This window comes from Melospiza georgiana, chromosome 22, assembly GCF_028018845.1.
Source record: "Melospiza georgiana isolate bMelGeo1 chromosome 22, bMelGeo1.pri, whole genome shotgun sequence".
Taxonomy (NCBI): Eukaryota; Metazoa; Chordata; class Aves; order Passeriformes; family Passerellidae; genus Melospiza; species Melospiza georgiana.
In genome coordinates, this window is record NC_080451.1 from 2,504,735 (window position 1) to 2,530,195 (window position 25,461).

The following is a 25,461-nucleotide window of genomic DNA, read 5'->3' on the forward strand; positions in this document are numbered from 1 at the left end:
TTTCAAACAGATGTTTCCAAAGTTAACAGCATTTGAAAGAAAAATGACCTCAAATCCCCCTGGATTCCAGCTTAGCCCAACTCCATTCTGTGTCAGACACTGAGATTCCCACCTCTAAGGCAGGAGCTGTTTGTGCCCCCATCCCTCCTGTCCTTCTCCCCAGCAGCCTGTGCCTGTTTTCCCCGGCAGAATCCCTGTCCCCGTGCACCCTGCCAGGAGCAGCTGCACACAGGCTCACAGCTCCCCTTGCCCTCACCAGGGGGTTCCTCTCATCCCCGAACACGCCGATGAGAACGTCGGTGCGATGAGTGCCCAGGGCCTGCACTGCCACCACAACTGGGATCTCTGCTGTGCTCTGGGGCTGCACAATCCCACAGGGCTTGGGGCTGGAGTAGAGCACAGCAGAGTCCTCCTTGCGCTTCTGGAAGGGACACAATGAAACGCACATTCAGAGGGACCTCTCCAGAAACTTTAGGCTCCTTAACATCCACCACAACAGCAACTTACACACACCTTTAAAGCTCCCCAGGACAAAGGTCAAAGGCACAAACAAGATGCAAGAATTGTAGGCTTAGCACTCCCAGGGCATCCTGCAAGGAGGCTGCCAGCACAGGCACCGGTGTCTGTGGGTGCAGCAGCTTTTCACAACCCTCTAAGATCTCCCACAGGAAAACAGCCTGAGGACTAGCGCATCAACTGTTTCCTCAGGAGCTTAAACTGCCTCCTCAAGTTTACAGTTGGGTAGGATCCTGTTCTCAGCAGATCTTTAAGACTGAATAGAAACCAGCAAGGTCTTATCCAAACCCTTTGTTCCCCTAATAATCTCCTCAGGAAGATTTGACAGGAGGAGGTGGATGTGATGCCAAACCTGGGGAATAAGCCCGTAGCAGCCAGGAAGGTGGCTGGGATTCCTAATGAGGATCTTCCTCTCATAGGGCACCTTCAGGTGGCACTCATCACACAGCAGCACTGGGGAGGACACTTGGAGCTCAGGAACGAGACACCTGGGCAAAGAGATGAGCCCAGGACAATCAGAGATCCTGAGAGAATGGAGAATGCCTACCCGCAAAGATTGTGAAATGGAGCAGAACACATTGGTCACTGTCAAATGCACACTGAAGAGCCCTACAGGGATAAATTGCCTTCTACCTCTTCCCACTCCAACATGTCTTGTCAAGGAGGGGCAAACCCTGAGAGGCAGCACCCAGAGGCTGCCAAGTGCCCCAGGCAGAGCACTTTGCCCCACAGCTGCCTCAGCCCCTCCTTTACCCAAGAAGGCTTGCAAGGACTCCTGCAACAGTGCCAGTGACCCACGAGCTCTGGAAAGCCTTGTTGGGAAGCCTTCCCAACAAGGATCAGTGCTCCCTAAGGCTCAAGGAACACACAGCTCCAGGGTCTCAGTAAAAATGACGCCCTTCTCTGCCATGGTGCTGTTGCCCTGCCTGAGAACTCAGCTCTTTGCCCCAGCCCTGGAGGGCACGAGACAGCAGCTGCCCCACAGAGGGGCTGATCAGCCCCTGCCAGGCCCTGCAGCTCCCTGGCTCATTCACTGCACAGCTCCAGGCACTGCCTGGCCCCAGCTCCACCTGCTGTACACAGTGGCAGCCCAGGCACTGCCTGCATGGCTCTGCCTGGCACAGGGAACAGCACCAGGGAGCTGCATCCCTCTGGGCATCACACTGACACCCACAGCAGCACAGCAGCATGGAATTCTGCTGCAGCAACAACGACTTTTGCTCTCAACTCTGACAACATTAAAGCTCAAAATGGGAAGCAGAGGGAAGGACAACAACTGCAGCTGACCTGCCACATCAAGGGCTGCTTTCCCCTTGTCAGACCTTGCCCTCCCCACTCTTGCTGGGAGCCACTTCCCCCCGGCCATGTGCCCTCATGCACAGAGCCAGAGCCTGACTCTCAGCAGCTGCTTGGTGTGGCCCAAACCAGTGCACGGTGCTCACAGCCAGCACAACTCCACCTCTTGCAGCCAGAAGGAGAGGAGCCCCTCAGGAAATTTGTTCCACCTCAAGCACCAAAAACAAGGCCAATCAATGATATCATTCCTGGTGCCTTTAGAAGAGGGCCCAGGACCGTGCTGGGCTGGCAGCAAACGTGCTTTTCACTACAGGCTGCTGCCCAAGCACTGCTGTTCTCGTGTCCAGCTGGCACAACATGAGGGCATTCAGCAGCACTTCTCCTTGGCAGCTGCAGCCAGCACAGCCTGGGCAAGGCAGTGCCTGGGGGAGGCCAGGCAAGGGCTGGTACCTGGCTGTGATGATCAGGGCTGCCACTCCCTTGCCAACACCCTCCAGGTCCACCAGCAACCTCCGGTAGAACTCCATCACCGTGTTGGAGCACAGGGTCACCTGGTGGAAGAGAAGAACAGTCAATGCTTCCTTCCAAAAGCTCATTACCCACGGGTGATATCCTCCAGTTCCTGAGGGAGGACTTGCCCTTCATTCTTCGGCTGCTCCATGTGTAGAGCACAGTCTCAGAGTAACAAAAGCCTTCTGGCAATACCACATTTGTTAAACACACCTTGCTATCAGGGCACAGGTCAGCTACATTAAAACATTAGACTACAGCTCCATGCACCACTGCATTCAAATGAAGGGGCCAATTTCTGATCTGACTACAAAGACATCCATGCAGAGGAAATCTGACTTGACCACAACGAGTTCAGCTTTACAGCAGGAGGCTGAGGGCAAAGTGTGGCCCAGCAGGTGCTGGGCAGTTCATGGCTGCCCTGGGACCCCGAGCCCGGGCTGGCTCTGAGAACTCCGGCCCCACGCCAGGAGTGGGGAACTGCCCCAGGCTGGGCATTGACCACAGGCAGAACCCTCAGAACTGCCCCAGGCTGGGCATTGACCACAGGCAGAACCCTCAGAACTGCCCCAGGCTGGGCATTTACCACAGGCAGAACCCTCAGAACTGCCCCAGGCTGGGCAATGACCACAGGCAGAACCCTCAGAACTGCCCCAGGGTGGGCATTGACCACAGGCAGAACCCTCAGAACTGCCCCAGGCTGGGCACTGACCACAGGCAGAACCCTCAGAACTGGCCCAAGGTGGGCATTGACCACAGGCAGAACCCTCAGAACTGCTCCAGGCTGGGCATTGACCACAGGCAAACCCTCAGAGCCTCTTGCTCTACACTGCAAGAGACAAGCCACCAACGGGACCAGGCAGAGGAGAAAGGAAGAGGATCTGTGTCTTGAAATTACACAAGAAAGGGTTTATTCCAAGCAAAAGGATCAGAGCCAAAAGAGCCCTGGACACTCCTGTGCAAGGGCTTTTGTACAGACACAAATCAGGAGGTAGATAAGAACAGCAAACCAAAAGGGAATCCTCAGGGGAGCACTGAGGGGATTACATCAAGTGTCTGGGGCCACTTTGGGTTGGAGGGTGGGGAGGATGGCTCACTTGGGCCAATGGGGCCTCCAGGAACAGGGGAATTCCAAAGGGGCGTTGCAGACAGGGATTGGCTCCAGGTTAAATTGGCAAAGAAAGTTGGGGAACAAAAGGGGCTGGGTTTGACAGGCAGGGAAAGAGCTGGAACAAGGGGCAGGGAATGGCATGAGGGACAGCTTTACAGGGGTAAACTAACTCGGGGACAACACGGGGTACAACAGAACAAACCATTTAACAAGGAATCAATACAAAAAATTTGAACCGCTACACATGGCTGCAGATTTTTTTGTCTCCACTGGAGCTTCCTGCAGTGAACACAAATCATTCTGCTCCCCAGGAGGGGGGAAATGACACCAAGAAGAAAAGCTCACTGCTTTATACAATGACATCTCTCTAACAGCCACCTTCTGCCCTCATCCTTGCTCTGCCCAGTTGCAATCAAATCCATCGCTCTCAAAAACACAAGAATGGTTTCACGCCTTGACCATAAGGTCTGTGAGCTCAGCATATGATTTTGGAAAGCAAACAGTGCTCCTTTAGGAACATCCCGACTAAGCCAGCCAGCAGAGGCCTCCCAGCAGTGCAGATCTCTCCGTGCCACGATGCTCCAAGCTGGCACCAGAGCTAAAGCCCTCCCACCCTGCAGTGCAGCTCCAGCCCTGGTGCTGCAGCGGCTGTGGCCGGGCTCTTGCCGTACCTCGATGTCCTGGTGTCCCTGGGGGAGGATGGTGCCTCTGCTGGGATTGATGGTGAACTCCCTGGGCTCCACATGGAAATGGATTCCCTTGCTCCAGGCCGGGTCGCTGTCCCTGCGGATCTGATCCACGCTGTCCACAGCCGGCTGCGTGCCATCGTCCGACATGCGGAGCTGGAACGTCAGGGGCACCGCGGAGCTGTTGGTGAGGCGGCAGCGCTGCGTGTAGGGAAAGCCTGGGCAAGGACACAAACAGCCATTCAGGCACCCAGCAGGGCATCATCCTGGGGGCAAGATCCTGGCAGGATCAAAGTGGGATTGGAGTTGAGCTCTTTATGATCTGAACTACAGCTCACCCAGAAGCTGCGTGAGGAATTAATCGTCACTTAGTTCCCTTTGACACAGATTCCAGACTGCAGCCTTGAAAATGCCCACTCCTAGCCCTGCTGAACACTGCAAGCTTCTCTCTTTGTGATGGGGACGAGCTCCCTCACCTGCCCCAAACCAGCACCAGTTCTCTCTCAGTGATGAGTGTGCACCCAGAGCCAGCATTTACTCTGAGAATTCAAGCTGTCCAATTCCCTGCTCAGCCTGCCAACACTCCCACCTTTTTCAAGACATATAAAGAGTGAGTTGTCAGTGAGAAGAAGCTACAGCAAAAGAAAGTGAGGATGGGATCAGGAACTAGAACGTGATGCAAAGCACCCTAATGCAGCTTCTCTCTGCAGGATCCTTAAGGCATCTCTTGCTTTGGGCCAAACAGACTGAGCACGTGACAGCTCAGAGCCCACTCAGCTGGGGGCACAGCCCAGCCTTGCTTTGAGATTAGCAATCAGGAACCAGGTCCCACCTCAGCCCACATACAGGGACATCACAGCCGTGCTGCGCACTGAGGGTGCTGCCTGCAAGGGTTTACCCCACTTTGGCTCTGAGATTTGCTTTCCATCCTGCAAAGCCAGAGATACAGCCACTCATGGTGGGGATGTCCTGCAGAGCGCGCAGAGCAGCCACAGCCTGCTCTGCACTGCGCATCTGGCTGGGCTGGCCAGCTCTGCAGGGAGGAGACTTCTCCCCAGGCCTGCTCACCAAGAGTCACTGGGACACAGATGGGGAGGAAAAACAACTGCAGCTGCAGCCCAGAGCTTCTCTGTGCCCATCCAAGTGACCACTGCCAGCTCCAGCAGGGACTCCAGCAGGGAGGCAAGAGAGGCACACAAAGGACAAACCCAGATGTCAAAACCTCCAACGAGACTGAGGCCAGCACACGCAGACAACAGTCAACGCTTACAAAGAAGCAAAGATACAACAGCTGCCTTCAGCCGAAGAGCCCTTAGGCATGAAATTGGATTCAGCAGGATCAGTCTCCTGCTTCAGACCCATATTTCCATCTGTTGCCTTTCTTGTTTGATTCCTTCCAAAGTCAACTTGACAAGCGCCTCCGTGGTGATGCAGGCTGGGGAAGAAGCAACTCAAGAAAGGCAATGAGTTTCCTTCAGAAGTTCATGAACTTCATTGTTGTGGCTTTAGGCTTGGCCGTGAACGTTGCCCTGGCTCTGGGAAGGGGGACAGGGGTTCTGGGGGGTTTTGGGCGGTTTTGGCCCTGGGCTGGGCTTTTCCCTGGGGGGTTTTTGGGAGTTGTGGCGTGATGCCGTGGGCGGCTGTGCAGTGGGAGCTGAGGCTGGGCAGGGAGCGGAGCTTCCCTTCCTCCCGCTCGGGGCTCGCAGCTCGGCCGCTGCTGCTGCGGGAGGGTTTGTGCTTGGCCCGGGGCTGCCCTGGCTGCAGCTCAGCGCTGGCACCGACCCTGCCTGCCTGCCCCGCTGCTGCTGCTGCTGCTGGGCACTGCCCGCATTCCCCTGCCCTCTGGGGCTCTGCAAAAGGAGCATTTCCTCCTTCCCTTCCCTTCCCGCACCGGCTGGGGGGGATCCCTGCCCTGCCAGAGCCCACAGCTCCTCCTGCTGTCACCAGACCTCCACCAAAGGGGAAAAACAGGACTTGGCATCTGGGAAATGTCTGTTCTTGCCTTCTTGTCTCTGCTCTCCTGAGACAGTCTAGCAAAGAACTGTTATTCCTTTTCCCACAGTTTTGCCTGGAAGCCCTGTCATTTCAAAGGGATAATCATTTGGAGGGAGGGGCTCATCTTTCCATTGCAGCAAGATTCCCACCTTCCTTGGCACACATCTGTCTTTTAAAGCAGCACAGAGACACCAGAAAATTCTGCCTTTCTATTCCTTGCTTCCATTGGATCTCACAATGGCAAGATGCCCCCTGAGGCAGCAGCAGCAGCAGCAGCAGCCCTGCAGTTCACAGCCTGAAGAGGCTGCTGGGGCAGAGCAGGAGTGAGGGATGCTTTTCTGTTGGAAGGCACAGATCCCTGAGGCTGTGTCCCAGCCCAGGGAACACTCACCAAAGGAGATGTCCCCGAAGTCGAGCTCAGCGAGGTCGAAGTGTAAACTCGGTGCAGTGACGCTGCCCCTGCAGGCCGAGGACAGAGCAGGCAATGGCTCGGTTAAAGGCATTGCACAGGTCCGGCTGTCGTGGCTCGGGGGCACAAAACCCGGGCTCAGGGCACCCTGGGTTTCCAACCAACACAGCCCCGTGTGCTCAGCACAGGGCCCTGGGCACAGGAGGCAGCTCCAGCCAAGGGGCAGCAGCCAACAGCCCCTGATGGGCTCTGGGCACAGGGCAGGCAGGAGAAGCCCCCGGGTTGCTGCGGGTCCCATGAAGGACCCTGAACACACACCCAGACATGGCTCCGTGCCTCAGTTTCCCCATCTGCAATGGCATGGACATCAAGGTGTCCCCACTAACTTCTGAAAGCAGCCCTTCCAGCCACAGCTTCCCTGCTTTGCTCCTTCTGAGCTGCAACTGCTGTTCCCATGGAGGAGCTTTCTCAAGAGAGTTTGACCCACACAATCATTACAGACACTGTTCTGAGACACCAATCCAGGGCATTCCCAAACATCCTCTGAAAAGAGCAGCAACAGTTCTACCCAGGGCACAGATGAATCCTAGAGGAAAGGACCAGCTTGTCAGCAGTGCACCAGCTGGTACAGCCAAGAGCAAGAGCTTCAACAACCAAACTTGGCTGTCCTGAATCTAGCACAGCACCTCACCTGCCCTTGAACTCAGCAGACACACTCCAAAAGCCACCAACATCCACTGAAATCAGCACTTGAAGCTGCACAACATTCACCAGTTGATTTCATGGTTGATGCCAATCAGTGCCCACTCTGCCTTTTGGTTCAAAATCAAGAACCAGTGAGCTGTGTCCTCTGTTGTACTCACAGGACTGCCCCTGGCTCTGCTCTGCACATCTCAACAAGAGACACCTGCCCCTGCTCAAGGAGAAAGCTGCTTATGCAGAAACACCCCATGGCCATTTTGGGGGAGGGACAGAGGAGAATCAATTATTTGATGGGGAAAGGTTCCCTCTTGATTTCCAAATGAAAAAAGCAGCACTTTTCCTCCAAAAACAAAGGCAGCATCATTGTTTCTCCACTATGGGCGCACCTGCTCACCACTTTTCTCTTGCTAAGGAATAACTCCCTTGTTCTTCTTTACCCATCTCCCTTATCTCTTTGCTATCATCCAGTGCAGATTGCTTTCATTTCTTCACTGCCTTGAGCCAGTGCCACCCAGGAGCAGCAGCCCAGCTCCAAAGCTGCAGAGCAGCCAGCATCAGCTCTCCTGCTTCCACTCCATTATCCTGCAGCACATGGCTCAGGCTGGCAGGGACAAGGCCTCACGCTGCTGTGGTGCTGAGCACTGAGCTCTGCCTCCCCTATGATCCGCCCTTCTCCCTGTGCCTGGGCCAGGATTGTCTCTTGCCATGGCACCAGCCCACGGGACGGTGCCCAAGTCCTTGGCACAGTTCCTGACTCCCAAATCAGCGCTTTGCTGGCTGTGCAAAGGAGGCACCAGAGCCCTCTGTGCACAGGAGCTGGGGGCACAGCTTGTGCCCCACAGCATGGCCATGAGAGGTGAGCTGAGGCTGCTGCTGCCCATCTGGCATGGATTATTCACACAGGTTTTACAAACACTGCTGCAGCTGCAGAATCAGCCAGGCTGGCCCATCTGCAAACCCTGAGGGCCTTGCTGGGTGTTCAGGTGGGACATCCCAGAGCAGCTGCTGCCCAAAGCTGATCCATCCCACTGCCTGCCATGGCCCAAGGCACAGGGAGATCCCTGCAGGGAGGAGTCATTCCGGCTCCCGGCTACCACACAGGGCAGCAGGCAGCCCTGACAGTGCTGAGGAGGCATTTCAGAAGCTGCTTGTGCTCAGCAGGGTGCAAGCCAGCTCCCAACATGTTCCAGCAGCCTCCAGGAAATCTGGGACACAGAAAGATCCAAGGCCACTGAAAGCAAGAGCAGATGCCTTCCATCCTGCTCACTTCCAGCCAGGCTGCAGGGCAGCAGATCCGGTGCTTGGTTCCTTCTGTAGCTCTTTCCCAACTCCGCTCTCACCCAAAGGTGTTTGCACAGGGACAGATGAGCTGCCTCACCTCTGGGTGCCCAGCTGGTACCGAGCTGCCCGGGCACCGACATTGCGCACCAGCAGAGTCTGCTGGGTGCTGACCTTGACTGGACACTTGGAGAAGTCCAGCTGGGCAGGGAAGTCCAGCACAGCTCGGGCACCAATGGCCCGAATTGGCACAACGATCCTTTCCCTTCCAGTGAGGCACACCAGCTCGTGGCAATAATCCTGCAGGAAAAGAAACTGGCTCAGCACAGGACATTTAGTGCCATCCCCACGGCAGAAGAAAAACCATTTCCTATACCCCTCCAAGGGCATCAATTTACCTATTGCACCCTCAAATGAACACTAAGTTCTACTACTATGTCACATTTTAAAGGCACCAGCGCACTTGGCAAAATCTGTCTCAGTGGCATTCAGCTCTTGTGTCACTTGGCTCATACAGATAACAGCCCTAGGCCACCATCATTTTTACTCTGAACTTTAATGATGTTAAAGAATTCCTAAGCCCTTTCTAAGCAACATGGAGCTGGGGAACACAGGACATTGCTCTTTAGGCTTCTATATTCCCACTGTCTGAGAATAGGACAAAGTGTCCAACTGACTCTAAGCAGCAAAAGGAAGAGGAGAAAACAGTTCACCCAAAGACATCCTGCACCTCTGGCCTGGTGCAGAAACATCAGTTGGCTCACAACTCCCCTCTAACTTTGCCTGTCCAACCAAGTCAGGAGAAGAACGGTGCTAAGAGGTAGCAGGATGCTGTTGGAAAGGGCCTCTCTTTGTTTCCCTGCAAGGCTTCCTCCCTTCCATGCCATGCCCTCAACCCTTCTGTATGAACAAGCCTCCAGATCAGAACATGAACCCTCCAGATCCCAGCACTGAGATCAGACTTGCCAGGGCCTCAGCACTGCTGTTCAAACCTCCCCGCAAAAGCCCCTTTGGCACGGAATGGGTGCCAGCTGACAGAGCAAGCACAGGGACAGGCATGAAGACAGAGCCCCAGCAGTGTCACTGCCACGGGCTCTGGGCTCACAGCTCTGCCTGCAGCTTGTACCTGCCCTACACCAGCTCCTTCAGGCAGGTGTCCAAGTGCCCTGCAGCTCAGCAACCTCCTGCTGACCAAGGGCACCCAGGGCCCAGCGTGCCTGTGCCAGGCTGGGCTCACGGGCACAGCACATCCTCTGCCCTGGCCCTGCAGCTGTGCCATGCTCACTTGTGCTCTGGGACAGCACAGCTGCAAGGCTGCACAACAGAGGGGGTGAAAAAGCACCGGCTTTGCTCCAGCCCAGGGGCAGGCAGGGAATCTGTTGGCAGTCCAGGAAGGAGGAAAGCTCTCTGACCTCTTTGTTCCTCTGGTTTTCCATCAGAATGAAACCCCTTCCACTGGACCTAGAGATGGCCCAACATCTATCAACAGCCCTCTGTCATTTTCATCCTCTTTCCCGCGCATCTTCCCTTGGCAATGCTCAGCAATGTGCAGGGAGGGGAAGCAGAGCCTGTCAGGCCTGGCTGCAGTGCCTGCCAGCAGTGCCAAGGTGTGACTGGCTGCAGGCTGCCTGCCCACGCCTGGAGCCCAGCTCACAGCATGCAATGGGCTGCAGCCAGAGTGCAGGGAAAACAATGGCTGTGGAGGTCATTGTGTGCTTTGGCTCCTCCAGCCTCACCTTGTTCTTGCTGGCGGTGAAGCGGATGCGCACAGGGACAGAGGCGCCCGGCGGCACGGCACGGTACGCATCGCTGGAGCTCACCAGCTGGAAGTAAGGTGAGCTCTCCATGGAGACCTTCACCACGTGAAGAAACTGCAGCAAAGACATGAAATTATGATTTTGCCACTTGTGGAAACAGGACGAGAGGAGACCTGTCCATGCCCTGCTAACATCCCTCCCCTGCCCCTTTTCCAAAGCACTTTCAGCTGAGCAGGCACAGGCACATCATTCACAAGGCTGAACTTGAATCCCTTCTCTCTGGCTCCAGCATTTTGGCCAGGGGCAGTAGGGCAGTGCCTGCTGGGAAGGAAGGGCCGAGCAGGTCAGCACCAGCAGCATGGAGACACAGCACCTGAACCAAGTCACCTGCATATTCAACAAGGCCAAAAAACCTGCTGGCTTCTGCCTGCACACAGCCACAAAGTGGTCATGTTCCAGAGGGGGAATGTGCTACCTAAAAGCAAACCAGCCCATTTCTGTGGGGGAAGGAAGAAATTCCCTTCTAGCAGATCAGCTTTGGATAGGGACCTTCTGGGGATACAGTCAGGCAGGCAGAGCAGCAAGACAGGAGACCAAACACTGTGGTCTCACTGGGAATAAAAGCAAACCTGAAAAGCAAAAGAAGGAATGAACACAGCAAGACAATCCCTAAAACAAGGAGATGGCAAAGAGAATTTAAATGGGCAGTAAAGCAGCAAGCAAGAATCATAAAACCATGAGAGCAACCAGCTTGCCAGAAGTGACAGAAACACAGACAGGCGGTGTCTATTGACCATGGGGCTTCAGAGGCATTTTCTGCCTGGAGAAACAGGACCAGCACTGACTGACAGTGTGGTTCCAGTATGAAAAGCCAATCTTGGCTCTCCAGGGCTTCCTGCTGCCTGTGCAGGCAAGCTGGGCTGCTGGGCATTCCTGCCTGCAGCCAGCAGGCCAGGTTCGGCCCTCTGGGGTACTACATGCACAGCACACATGCATTTTCTAGCACACTGATCTCATCAACCCCTGAGCACCAAAATGCTCTCCAAAAGTCTAAACCAGGTGATTTGGACTCCCTCCTGTCTCCTCCCACCAGCCCACTCTTGGCACAAGCCTCACTTGAGAAAATGTTTCCCGGACTGAAATTCAAATGGTCTCAAGTTTTCCTCTTTACAGTGGAACACAATTGACATTTTTCAACTTTTTCCCTCTCAGCTCTCTTGGGAAACTGCAAAACAATGCCAATTTCTTCAGGTGAAGGTGGAAACCTCCAGGAGCACATGCCTTTGGATGTGCTGTGCTTCTGCAAAGGGAAAGCAGAGCACCATGTTGCTTTTGGAAAAGCTGAGCAGAGCTCGATGAAGCTGAGCAGGAGCCTCAAGTGGCACCTAAAGGCCTCTCACTGCTTCTGCTCCATCACTCTGATTGCAGGGCTCTTGCAGAACCCAGTTCCTGCAGGGCCAATGCCATTAATGAGAAGTGATTCCAGCATAAAGTGCAGAAGGCTCAGCCCCTGAGCTTTGGCTGTGAGCTGCACAAAGGGAGCCAAACTGGCTGAGAGAGGCAGAGATTCCTACCAGGAGCCAAGATGAACCAAGGAGACACAGGGTGTGCTATAGAGCCAAGGCAAAGCATGAGAGCAGCTAAGAACTGTACAGCCCTCAACATTCCAGTCAATCCAGAGCTTTCAAGAGAAGGAAACTCCTTTGGGATAGACACCATCAACGCCTGGCCAAAATCTGGGGACAATTCCCAGCACAGGAAGATTTCCACCATCTTGCAGAAGAAGGTGCCGAGATATTTTCTTCTGCATGTGCTGCAGCAGATAACTTGCTTTGCTGTACACTGAGGGAATGAGAGCACTCTCCTCTTCCAGCACAGCGTTAAAGCTCTGGGTGCCAGCACTTACCTTGTCCTTATTCATGAGAGACAGCACCATTTCCGAGACCTCCCGAGCGACAAAGTCCTGAAATACCAGCTCTGGTGGGGAAACCCCAAACCAGCTCTGTTTCGGGGCAGCTGACGGCAGCTGGAGAGGAGAGAGAGCAGGGAGAGCTTCAGCTGCTGGGAGGAAGGTTCATGCAGGAGAATCTTCCTCTGATCCCCAGTGAAGTACAGACTCTGAGGGAGCACGTCTGCCCAGCCCACACTGGGCAAACAGTGGCTCACCCACCTCTGCTCTGAGCTCATCCACAGCTGCTGGGCCACACAGAGCAGGCTCAAGCCAAGCTGCTCTTTCGGCATGGATTTCTCCAGGTTTCTTTCTCCAGAATGCCAGGCAGCACTTTCCTAAAACACAGCCCTGTGCCCATGCGGTCACAGAGCTCTGGGGCACTGACTGAGCACTCATGGAGTAAGTAAAACCCATGAATTTACAGGAGACTCCATGGGAAAGGATTTGGGATGTCTTTTACTCTGAGACAGGGAAACCGAGGCCCACACAACTGCAAATATCTTTTTTTGCTCTAGAACTTAGACATCAGTAAGAAGAGCACAGGACCAGAGCAGGTGTGAGAGATGAGGTGACATTTGGCTGAAGCCAAAAGGTTATTAAGCAAAAGAATGGAATTTGTTGGTTCTGTGTGTTTTTTGTGGTTTGGATTTGTTCAGGTTGGTTTGTTGAGTGTCACAGTGAGAGGGACAGGGTTGAAGACCTGCCCAAAAGGAAGGAGCATGAGAAGGGGGTGGACAGAAAAGTTGGTGCTCAGCAGAGAATGGAAGCTCCTGAGTACCCATCCAATGGCAAAGGGCACAGGCACCGCCCCAGCCGGGTACAAAGGGGATACAAAGATTGCCATTTTCTCAGAGGGTGTGTGTGTGCGCTTGGCTCTCAGGGAGGGAGACACCCTCAGCTCAGCTGAATCGTTACTAAGAAACACTTTCCTTTTGCTTTGATGATTTTGTTCCTTTTCATTGTATTTAAAAGTTAGTGTGTTCCAAAGAGAGGAAAAGGCAAAAATAAAAAGACAAATGAGATGAAAAGAAAAAGACAAGTGAGGTGAATGCTGAATGAGGATAAGTTTCAGTTATTTTCTCAGCAACTTGGGTAAAAGCAGAGTTGGTATCTCCTTTTTCAATGGCCTTTAAATGGGTGCTCTCTTGTCATTACTGCAACCTTATTTCATGCCATTGTAGAGGCACGTCTGGAATGACACAACAACAGCAAATGCTTCTGGAGCAGAGACATTGCTTGGAGAAAACTCTGCCCTGCTTTGTCTGCCTTCTCCAGCCACACTGCTGTCACTGCAGAGACACAAGCAGGTCTCCTCTGTGACTTCACAGCAGACACATTCTGCTGAAGGGAGTGGCTGCAGCACACTGTCCCTTAGCTGTGCCCTTCCCTGAGGTGTTCCCAAGGCCCCTCTCCAGGACAATCCTAAACCTGGATTGTGTTCCGTGTCTCTTGCTGCCAATTTCCTGCTCAACAGCCCACCTCAGTCACCTACCCGTTTGGACTGTGCTTTATACTGAGCTAGTCCTGCCAGAAAAGCAGCTTTAAACACACCTCTGAGTAGGCACTGATCCAGACAAAGAACATCCATTCCCCTCTGCCCAGGGCCAGTCCCCTGTACATCTGGCAGCCTGCAAAATCTAACACCCCGTCAGGGTCCAACACATTGTTCCAGCCCAAAGCAGTAATGACATGTGTTTTGTTCAATCTGAAGTAATTCCTGCAGATCCTTGGCCTTCAAAGGCCAAGGCTGCCACTCTGCAGGGAATCCTGGGACCCCGAGCATTCGATGGTGACCACACCAAAGCAAGAGGTGGCTCCTTCAGCAGGAGAATGGCAAAGGGCAATTTTGGGCCTCTGTGTCCCCAGCCTTCCTCCCATTGTTTTAGCAATGGCAGCTGCACTCCAGCACACCCCAGCAGCTTCAGCAGAGGGTATTTGTGTTGGCTTAGTGCAGATCAGGACTCCCAGTCCACCACTCCCAGCACCTTGCAATGACAGCAGGACCTGGACACTGAGGCATTTTGCTGGAGGCAAGCCTGTCACAAACACACACCCTCTTCAAACTTCATGTGAAACAGAAAGGAAAAGAGCAGGAAAAGGCTACCTTTGGGCGAGTCTCACTCCTGTCTAGAAGTGGGCCAAGTCTGGGCAGAATACTCCCCCCAGTGCTGGCCTCCTTCTTCCTGCTGAGAAACTTCTCCCTCTGGAACTTACAGGGAAGCAGCTGAAAGGCAAAAGTAAACCAGCTAGAGCCTCAGAGTTGTGCTTGTTCAGAAAGGCTTTTCTTCAACAAGTGACACTGGTGAATAACTTGTGATCACAGCCACTAGGACATTCCTGGAAGCCCTGGGAGTTTCCTGCTGAAATACTTAGCATCAGGGAATTAATAATACAGAGTGGAACACACATACTCCAGCCATATGGCTCTGTCCCATTGGCTTCTCCATGACTGGATGGGACATGGTTGGGCATTTCTGCTCTTTGGGCATTTGTTTCCTCTTACGTTTCATTGGATTGAGGCAGTGACCTTTCCAGAGAATGGGGAGGGGCTCTCAGAACTGCCTGAACTCCATCCCTTCACAACGCTCAGAACTCACAGCAAGGAGATATCGCTGCTGGATGAGTCCAAGAGATGCAAGAAAGGAACACTGTACCAAGAGTGAGGTGCACAGGAATGTCTCTAGGTTTTAGTTCTCCCTGTGAATTGTTTTTTCTGTCTGGGCTGACAGAGCCCTCCACAGAAGAAAACAGAGGCATCTCCTTGACAGAGCCTCAGCACTGGGGCATCTTCAGCCAAGTGAGCTGCAGACAGCAAGGGACCTTTGTGGCCCTGGCTCCAGTGCTGCCTGCAGGGCTGCATCTGTGCCCACACAGGAGCTGGGAGAGAACAGCTGCTTTGGAAGCTCTTCCAGCTGGGACCAGCCGTGGCTCTCAAGGCTTTGGGCAGAGTTTGAGCTTCCCCCCCCCCCCAACACGCCCAGGTGCCCAAGGGCAGCATGGTCAGAGCAGCACAGGTGAGTGGTGCCCAGCCTGACAGAAGGAATTCCTGTGGCACAGGGAAAGGGACAGAACACATGCTCAGGGCTTCAGCTGTACATTGGTTTCACTTGGCTCTGCTGGCACAGCCAGGCAAGACACAGCTGAAGCATCCCACAGTGTTCCCTATTGCACCAGGACAGCCCCAGCAACAGCAGCACAGCACAAAGGGCTGGGCAGGGGCTCTGCAGCTTCACAGCACTGCTGGACAACAGGGGCAGGGAGAGCAGGCACACCAGGGCAGTGCCAGCCTGAACACAGCCCCAGTGGGTACTCACAGCATTAGGCTTCAGCCCTTCCCTGGACAAAAGACGAGGTGTCGGTGTCTTCTTTGGCAATCCAGACGCCATTTCCAAGGGACGGTGTCGCAGGTGAGCGACAATGCCTCAACAAAACTGGAAGGAGCAACAATGGAACTCTGAAAATCCACAACCCAATTCATGGCAGATTCAAGGTATATTCTGGTGCTAAAAATGTTACATTACTTGAAAGTAGCTAAGTGCTTGTTTGGTGTAAGCAGCTAGTATAGTTAGGCCTCTAGTTGGACTTTATTTGAACTCGATGGCTACCTTGTGCAATTCAAAGTTAGATCATACTGAAACCTGGAGCTAAAAATCTGAACATTAATAACAGTTCAAACAGACAAAGCTGTAGCTTGAATATTACTCAAAAATAGCTAGAGTGGGCCTCCTCTTCTTTAGGCTAAAGCACCCTTGCTCTCTCAGCTGCTCCTCACAGCTGAGAGACTAATGAGAGACTGGAATATTATGGCTAATGGCTTAAATATCATTATAAAGGACTTTCTGCCCATTGTGACAAAACTCTATAAAGAAGCTGCGACCACCCAAGCCCACCCTTCCCTGAAAATGCCTCCTGACTGGAACTTGGCACTGTGAGTTAAGCTGCCTAAGGGAACTTGAGACAAGATCAAGGTGACACTATTGTCCCATTAGCTCAGGTCTGGGGAGAAGTAAACAAGGCTGAGGAGAAAAACCTATCCACAACAAAGCCAAACCCAGCAGCTGTCCTGAAAATCAGCTCTGTCTGCGTTCAGGCTGGGGAAGTCACAGCCACTGACTCTTCTGCTGAGGCCAGCTTTGCACACAAACCTCCCAGCAAAGACCTCCGCAGTGCCTCCAGACCCATTCCTGAGGCCTCGCACCAGACGACTGCAGGGCATGCAAGCTAACAGAACAAATCTGAAAATCCAGAACCCAACTCATGGCAGACTCAAAGGATATACGGGTGCTACAGATTTTATATGATTTGAAAGTAGCAAGAGACAGAGTCCAACTTGCCCCACTCCTGGGAGGTACCTGGGCAAGGTATCACCTTGCCCAAATCTGCATTAATCCATTGGAGTCTTACATTTTGCCAGACCTCACCACAGAGAAGACCAGAAGAGCATTTAATGGTAGGCCAATGGGATCCATGAAATGGTGATATTTTCTACTAAATCTCTCTCTGTCACTCTCTTTCTCCTCCCCCCCTTCCCAACCTCCATCCCCCTCCCACTTTTTCTTTTCATTCTCTCTCTTTCTCCCTCACATTTACTGTTCCATAAAATCCAGACCATTGACTTTGGCATATGCTCTCCTTTGCACCTCAATACAGAGGCATCTCCCTAAAAGTTTTAAAACCCAGATGATAAAAACCCACTGAAACTTGAACAGAACTCATTCACCCTGCATTGCAGCCAGCTGGCCTCTCCTCCTCAGCCTCGTGTGACTTTGCTGCACGGTGATGGACACATCTCGAGGGGCCGTAATGACCAGCATCGCACGGCGATCAGGACACAGGATGCGTCAGACACGGCCCTGTCGGGGCAAGGGGGTCAGTGACGACAGGGGGCTGATTATCTGCAGGGTGCTAGCTGGGGGATGAGTGGGGCTCTGTGTAGTGAGCTGGGTAATGTGGCATGGGTATTTTGCGTCTGGGGTAAGAAGGAAGGGGCAGAATGGAGCAGGAGGACTGGCACATGGGGCAACTGAGCTTGGAGCCGGAGTTACGTGGGAGAATGGCCATGCCCAGTGTGGGACAAGACCTTGAGTCCTGGTGCGCTGGGGCCAGCACCTGTGGCAGCTCACCCTTGTCCTTCACCGCCCAGGCCCTGCCGCCTCAGGAGAGCACCGGCCAGGCACAGCTCCTTGACAGGTCTCATGGGCCCCAGGGCTCGAGCAGCCTCTCCAGCCCCGCCAGACATCAACAACCCCCGGCCAGCTGGAAAGGACTCAGCGCCCAATGCTCGGCCTGGGACATCTTGTCCGAAGCGAGAAACACCTGTGACAATGTCATAAGGAACTTGACTTTTTACTTGTATATAAGAACTAAGTTAGTTGTATATAGTTATTAGGTTAATAAAAACTGTTAAAATTATGGGCAGAGCCTTGTCTCACAGCCTGTCTCTCCCCGGGCTCCCTGGTGTTATTAAAACAAATTCGGTTAATATTTTTTTGTGAGAAAAAGTTACAAAGAGGCAGCCAGATCACTGGCCCTGCCCAAGTTCTGTGTGTTTTGTTATTGTAATCACGGGTCGTTGTGGCTAATTGCTCCTTTTGTATTAGCAGAGCCTTGCCCGAGGCTAAGTTTTACCTTTCTCAGAATAGGGAAGACACCTGAGAAGGTGGGGGGGTTATGCAAAGTGACTCCCAATACCAGAATGCTTTGTGGGACCCCCGACTCCAAACTCACGGAGAAACCCCAAAAACAACGAGCCACCTAAGAGTTGAGAGACTAGAGTGATGTCTGGATGTGAGGAGCAGAGTGCTGGGCCTGCAAGAGATGCTGGAAACCTTCATCGTTCCTCACCCTGTGTTCGAGATCCCCCGGGCCAGGTCTGGGAGGGGAGCGAGACTCAGACCGAACTAACATCTGACGGAGATACCACGCCCTAAAGGCTCCCACGAGGACCGGATCCCCCAGCTCTGTCCCTAGTGGACAGAGCTGTGCATATCCTCCTCCTCTGAGTCGCCCTGGCAGACAACGGGACGCTGCAGACATGCCCGTCAAGACGCCCAATGGTGAGCTGATCACTTTTAATAAAGGCATTAAAAAAGGAGAAGAAGTCTCCTGGCCCTGTTTATTTCACCTGGTGCACTTTCAGCTCCTTCCCCCCTGCTGTGTCTCTGCCCCCGGACTGAGCAGATCGAGCCCCGGGCCAGGCCCTGAGGCCGCTGCTGCTCCCGTGGCGCCTGCGGGGCAGCCCTGAGGCTCCGGGCCGGCTGTGGGAGCAGGAGCCGTGCTGCAGAGCCCGCGGCCCTCACGGGCTGCGAAGGCACGGGCAGATGGCCATGGGGCCTGGGTGGCAATGCCGGCGCTGCTGCTCTCGGCTGCCGCCTGCAATCCTTACAGGCAGCCCTCATGCGGCTCAGGAGCCGCTCGGAGCCGTGCCTGAGGGCTGGCACCGACCCGCGGCCCCCAAGGGCACTTGTCCCTTCATCTCTGCACTGCCACATTCCGAGCTCATTTGTCAGCTCCCTTCTCCCCTTCCTTTCTGCGGGGCAGCGTTAGGGGCCGGCCCAGCGGCTTTCCTCCCACACAGCCGGCAGCCCCCGGCCCACAGCTCCCTGGCGGGAGCCAGAGCTGCTTTCCAGCCGGGCAGCCCCGCCGTGTCCCGCAGCCCGGGCCGGCTCTTGCCCGCCACCAGCGAGGCCCAGCGGCTGGGCCCGGCCATCCCGGGCCAGAGCAGCTCCCTGGCCGGGGGAACACAGCTGGACATGGGAGGACACACAGCAACACAAAGGGGACACACGACGGGAACTGTTTCCCGTGTCCCCGTTGCCGCAGAGCAGTGCTGTGTGCGGGGCTGGCATAGACAATGCAATGTCTGTGCTGTCACCGGAGAAAGGACACGGCAGGGGTGCTGCTCACGGATGAGGGTGCTTGGGGCTGGAGGGGCTCTCCGACCTTCTCACACCTGCGCAGGTCGGGGCAGTCTCTGTCCCTCTCAGCCCTGGTGTGACCCCACCATCATCGGGGTCAGAGGGACAGAGACACCCGCAAACCCCCAGAACGGCAGAACCTGGGATTTGGTTTGGGGCTGAGGATTTAGGAAGGGGCTGGAATTGGGGCTGGCTTGGAGTTGGGGCTGAGATTTGGATTAGAGCTGGGATTGGGGTTAAGACTAGACACGGGATTGGCTTTGGGCTGGGGTTGGGTTGTGCTCTGGGGCTAGACAAGTTTGGAATTGGGATGTGATTAAATACAGAACTGTGAGTGTGTCTAAATGTGGAGTGAGATTGAGACCAGGATCAAGGTCAGGTTTGGGACTGAGCTCACCCAGAGCGGGACAGAGGGGATGTCACTGCAGGATGTCCCTGGCATCATCCTAGCCCTCCTCAGGCACCTCCAAACATGAGGGGCAGCTGGGTGCCCCAAGATCCAGGTGCTCTCACGCTGCCCCTCAATACCAGGCAAGCATTCCCTGAGGGCAGCCCTGACTGTGACCCTTAGGGCTCTGGGATCAGCCCTCACATCCCTGTGGGAGCAGCTGCAGACAGGATGAGAGATTTCCCCCCCTCTTCCCTGTGGAAAGATGAAGCCCAGCTGCCCTTTCCTTCTGGTGCCTCCTCCTCTCCTCAGCTGAGGATGTCAAATTTCCCAGGAGCAGGAAAATCCCCATTCCCTGTTTCCTTGTGGCTGCAGCTTGGAACACCCACTCAGAATTAAGGACTTTCTGACAGCCCTGCTAAATGACACTGGGAGGAGATTTGTGAGAAAGGGAGGAAATTGTATTTCAATAGTAAATAAAAGGTGCAAAATTATTTCTTTCTGTAACATTTGTTTTCAGTCAGTTGCACTTCTGGTCCCAGGCCAGAGAAAAGGGTGGGGCTGGGGGCTGGGAAAAGGTTGCGTTGGTGCTGGATGAAGAGATGCAGGGGGGTCTGGGTTCTCAGGAATGGGGGTGCCAGGGGGGTCTCAAGGTCATGGGAATGGGGGGGGGGTGGGCAGGGACGTGGAGAGGTAGAAGGGAGTTCCAGGGGGTCCTTGAGCCCAGGAAAGGGGAGTCCAGGTTTTCCCAGAAAGGGGGGACCAGTATGGGGACACCCGGGATGTTCGGAAAGGGGGAGTTCAGGCTGTCTCTGGTTTTGCAGAAAGGTGTGCCTGGGAAAGGCAGGAATGGGAGACCAAGGCGTTCCAGGTTGTCCCAGAGTCAGGCCTACGCCAAGTCTGGAGGCTGGGAGCCACGGGATGGCCGGGAAAAGGGGAGCAGCGGGACCTGATGTCCAGAACAGGGCAATTCAGGGGGTCCCTGTGCAGGCTAAGGGGAGCAGGGGGGTTCCGGTGCTGGCAGTGGCGGTTCAGGGTCCCGGTGCCAGGGGTCCCACTCGCCCCTGGCCGCCCAGGAGCGCCCTCAGCCCCAGCGCTGGAGCCATCGCGCTGCTCCTCCTCACTGCCAGTGTGATCCCAGGATGATCCCAGTAGAACTGAGTCACCCAGGAGCTGCTCCCAGGATGATCCCAGTACAGCCCAGTCACTCCCAGTCCTGGCATCCCCCCAGGCCTCTCTGCTTTCCGGCCTGTCCCGGCTCCATCCCCGCCCCTGCCGGGGGCTGCGAGGGCTGCGGGAGCGGGGGAGGAGGAGGAGGAGGAGGGAGGAAGAGGCAGAGCGGGGGAGGAGAGGGGGAGCCAGGCGGCTCCGGCGCTGCCTGAACTTGCAGCAGCCTCTTGTCCCCTCCTGTCAGGGAGTTGTGCAGAGCCAGAAGGTCCCCCCTGAGCCTCCTTTTCTCCAGGCTGAGCCCCCTTCCCTGCTGCCTCAGCCCCTCCTGCTGTTCCAGCCAGGGTCGGATACTAGTGCTGCAAAGAGCAATGTACAGCCCTGGCATAGGTGCCTTTGTCACCACATTTTAACCTTTCATTAGTTACAGAAAGACTCTTGGGAAGCCCCAAACTGCAGTCAGTCGCTGCAGTGCCAATGTCCTTTGCAAAGCCCTGCGGCCCGGCCCGGCCCCGCCCGGCCCCGCACTCGGCGCCGCGGTTGCCCGGTAACCGCGGCCGGGCCCTCAGCGCCTGACAGCGGCGCGGCCTCAGCTGCCTGAGAGCGCGGCCCTGGCTGGGTGTGCGCAGCCCGGGCTCCTGCAGGCGGCTGCACCGGGCCCTTCGCCAGGTGAATTGTCGGCGTAGAGAATTGCTAAAGGTGCAGAGCATTGGCCTCTGCGAAAAGCTCCGCAGCGTGCAGAAGACTGGTGTCTGCTAGGGAGTCCTGAATTTCATTTGAAGGTAAAGACCGACTAAAGTTGAACTTTTTGGTTTTGTTTCATCTGTGATCTGAAAGAGATTGCCAAAGGGAAATAGAGGATGTGATCATGCCAGTGTTCTGGCGCAGTAGTTCACTGACATGTACGCCTGAGAGGATGAACAATAAATGGACTACTGATTGTGCTTTTTTTACTGAAGAAATGCAACATTTTCTAAAAATAGTAGTCTATACATTTTTTTCCTATGGTAAGTGCTTGAACAACTTAAAGGTGAATGAGTTCTGTTCAAGTTTCAATGGGTTTTTATCATCTGGGTTTTAAAATTTTGAGGGAGATGCCTCTGTATTGAGGTGCAAAGGAGAGCATATGCCAAAGTCAATGGTCTGGATTTTATGGAACAGTAAATGTGAGTGAGAAAGAGAGAGAATGAAAAGAAAAAGTGGGAGGGGGATGGAGGTTGGAAAGGGGGGGAGGAGAAAGAGAGTGACAGAGAGAGATTTAGTAAAAGATATCACCATTCCATGGATCCCATTGGCCTACCATTAAATCCTCTTCTGGTCTTCTCTGTGGTGAGGTCTGGCAAAATGTAAGACTCCAATGGATTAATGCAGATTTGGGCAAGGTGATACCTTGCCCAGGTACCTCCCAGGAGTGGGGCAAGTTGGACTCTGTCTCTTGCTACTTTCAAATCATATAAAATCTGTAGCACCCGTATATCCTTTGAGTCTGCCATGAGTTGGGTTCTGGATTTTCAGATTTGTTCTGTTAGCTTGCATGCCCTGCAGTCGTCTGGTGCGAGGCCTCAGGAATGGGTCTGGAGGCACTGCGGAGGTCTTTGCTGGGAGGTTTGTGTGCAAAGCTGGCCTCAGCAGAAGAGTCAGTGGCTGTGACTTCCCCAGCCTGAACGCAGACAGAGCTGATTTTCAGGACAGCTGCTGGGTTTGGCTTTGTTGTGGATAGGTTTTTCTCCTCAGCCTTGTTTACTTCTCCCCAGACCTGAGCTAATGGGACAATAGTGTCACCTTGATCTTGTCTCAAGTTCCCTTAGGCAGCTTAATTCACAGTGCCAAGTTCCAGTCAGGAGGCATTTTCAGGGAAGGGTGGGCTTGGGTGGTTGCAGCTTCTTTATAGAGTTTTGTCACAATGGGCAGGAAGTCCTTTATAATGATATTTAAGCCATTAGCCATAACATTCCAGTCTCTCATTAGTCTCTCAGCTGTGAGGAGCAGCTGAGAGAGCAAGGGTGCTTTAGCCTAAAGAAGAGGAGGCCCACTCTAGCTATTTTTGAGTAATATTTAAGCTACAGCTTTGTCTGTTTGAACTGTTATTAATGTTCAGATATTTTTAGCTCCAGGTTTCAGTATGATCTAACTTTGAATTGCACAAGGTAGCCATCGAGTTCAAATAAAGTCCAACTAGAGGCCTAACTATACTAGCTGTTTACACCAAACAAGCACTTAGCTACTTTCAAGTAATGTAACATTTTTAGCACCAGAATATGCCTTGAATCTGCCATGAATTGAGTTGTGGATTTTCAGAGTTCCATTGTTGCTCCTTCCAGTACCTGCGACACCGTCCCTTGGAAATGGCGTCTGGATTGCCAAAGAAGACACCGACACCTCGTCTTTTGTCCAGGGAAGGGCTGAAGCCTAATGCTGTGAGTACCCACTGGGGCTGTGTTCAGGCTGGCACTGCCCTGGTGTGCCTGCTCTCCCTGCCCCTGTTGTCCAGCAGTGCTGTGAAGCTGCAGAGCCCCTGCCCAGCCCTTTGTGCTGTGCTGCTGTTGCTGGGGCTGTCCTGGTGCAATAGGGAACACTGTGGGATGCTTCAGCTGTGTCTTGCCTGGCTGTGCCAGCAGAGCCAAGTGAAACCAATGTACAGCTGAAGCCCTGAGCATGTGTTCTGTCCCTTTCCCTGTGCCACAGGAATTCCTTCTGTCAGGCTGGGCACCACTCACCTGTGCTGCTCTGACCATGCTGCCCTTGGGCACCAGGGCGTGTTGGGGGGGGGGGGAAGCTCAAACTCTGCCCAAAGCCTTGAGAGCCACGGCTGGTCCCAGCTGGAAGAGCTTCCAAAGCAGCTGTTCTCTCCCAGCTCCTGTGTGGGCACAGATGCAGCCCTGCAGGCAGCGCTGGAGCCAGGGCCACAAAGGTCCCTTGCTGTCTGCAGCTCACTTGGCTGAAGATGCCCCAGTGCTGAGGCTCTGTCAAGGAGATGCCTCTGTTTTCTTCTGTGGAGGGCTCTGTCAGCCTAGACAGAGAAAACAATTCACAGGGAGAACTAAAACCTAGAGACATTCCTGTGCACCTCACTCTTGGTACAGTGTTCCTTTCTTGCATCTCTTGGACTCATCCAGCAGCGATATCTCCTTGCTGTGAGTTCTGAGCGTTGTGCAGGGATGGAGTTCAGGCAGTTCTGAGAGCCCCTCCCCATTCTCTGGAAAGGTCACTGCCTCAATTCAATGAAACGTAAGAGGAAACAAATGCCCAAAGAGCAGAAATGCCCAACCATGTCCCATCCAGTCATGGAGAAGCCAATGGGACCGAGCCATATGGCTGGAGTATGTGTGTTCCACTGTTTATTAATAATTCCCTGATGCTAAGTATTTCAGCAGGAAACTCCCAGGGCTTCCAGGAATGTCCTAGTGGCTGTGATCACAAGTTATTCACCAGTGTCACTTGTTGAAGAAAAGCCTTTCTGAACAAGCACAACTCTGAGGCTCTAGCTGGTTTACTTTTGCCTTTCAGCTGCTTCCCTGTAAGTTCCAGAGGGAGAAGTTTCTCAGCAGGAAGAAGGAGGCCAGCACTGGGGGGAGTATTCTGCCCAGACTTGGCCCATTTCTAGACAGGAGTGAGACTCGCCCAAAGGTAGCCTTTTCCTGCTCTTTTCCTTTCTGTTTCACATGAAGTTTGAAGAGGGTGTGTGTTTGTGACAGGCTTGCCTCCAGCAAAATGCCTCAGTGTCCAGGTCCTGCTGTCATTGCAAGGTGCTGGGAGTGGTGGACTGGGAGTCCTGATCTGCACTAAGCCAACACAAATACCCTCTGCTGAAGCTGCTGGGGTGTGCTGGAGTGCAGCTGCCATTGCTAAAACAATGGGAGGAAGGCTGGGGACACAGAGGCCCAAAATTGCCCTTTGCCATTCTCCTGCTGAAGGAGCCACCTCTTGCTTTGGTGTGGTCACCATCAAATGCTCGGGGTCCCAGGATTCCCTGCAGAGTGGCAGCCTTGGCCTTTGAAGGCCAAGGATCTGCAGGAATTACTTCAGATTGAACAAAACAAATGTCATTATTGCTTTGGGCTGGAACAATGTGTTGGACCCTGACGGGGTGTTAGATTTTGCAGGCTGCCAGATGTACAGGGGACTGGCCCTGGGCAGAGGGGAATGGATGTGCTTTGTCTGGATCAGTGCCTACTCAGAGGTGTGTTTAAAGCTGCTTTTCTGGCAGGACTAGCTCAGTATAAAGCACAGTCCAAACGGGTAGGTGACTGAGGTGGGCTGTTGAGCAGGAAATTGGCAGCAAGAGACACGGAACACAATCCAGGTTAAGGATTGTCCTGGAGAGGGGCCTTGGGAACACCTCAGGGAAGGGCACAGCTAAGGGACAGTATGCTGCAGCCACTCCCTTCAGCAGAATGTGTCTGCTGTGAAGTCACAGAGGAGACCTGCTTGTGTCTCTGCAGTGACAGCAGTGTGGCTGGAGAAGGCAGACAAAGCAGGGCAGAGTTTTCTCCAAGCAATGTCTCTGCTCCAGAAGCATTTGCTGTTGTTGTGTCATTCCAGACGTGCCTCTACAATGGCATGAAATAAGATGTCAGTAATGACAAGAAAGCACCCATTTAAAGGCCATTGAAAAAGGAGATACCAACTCTGCTTTTACCCAAGTTGCTGAGAAAATAACCGAAACTTATCCTCATTCAGCATTCACCTCACTTGTCTTTTTCTTTTCATCTCATTTGTCTATTTATTTTTGCCTTTTCCTCTCTTTGGAACACACTAACTTTTAAATACAATGAAAA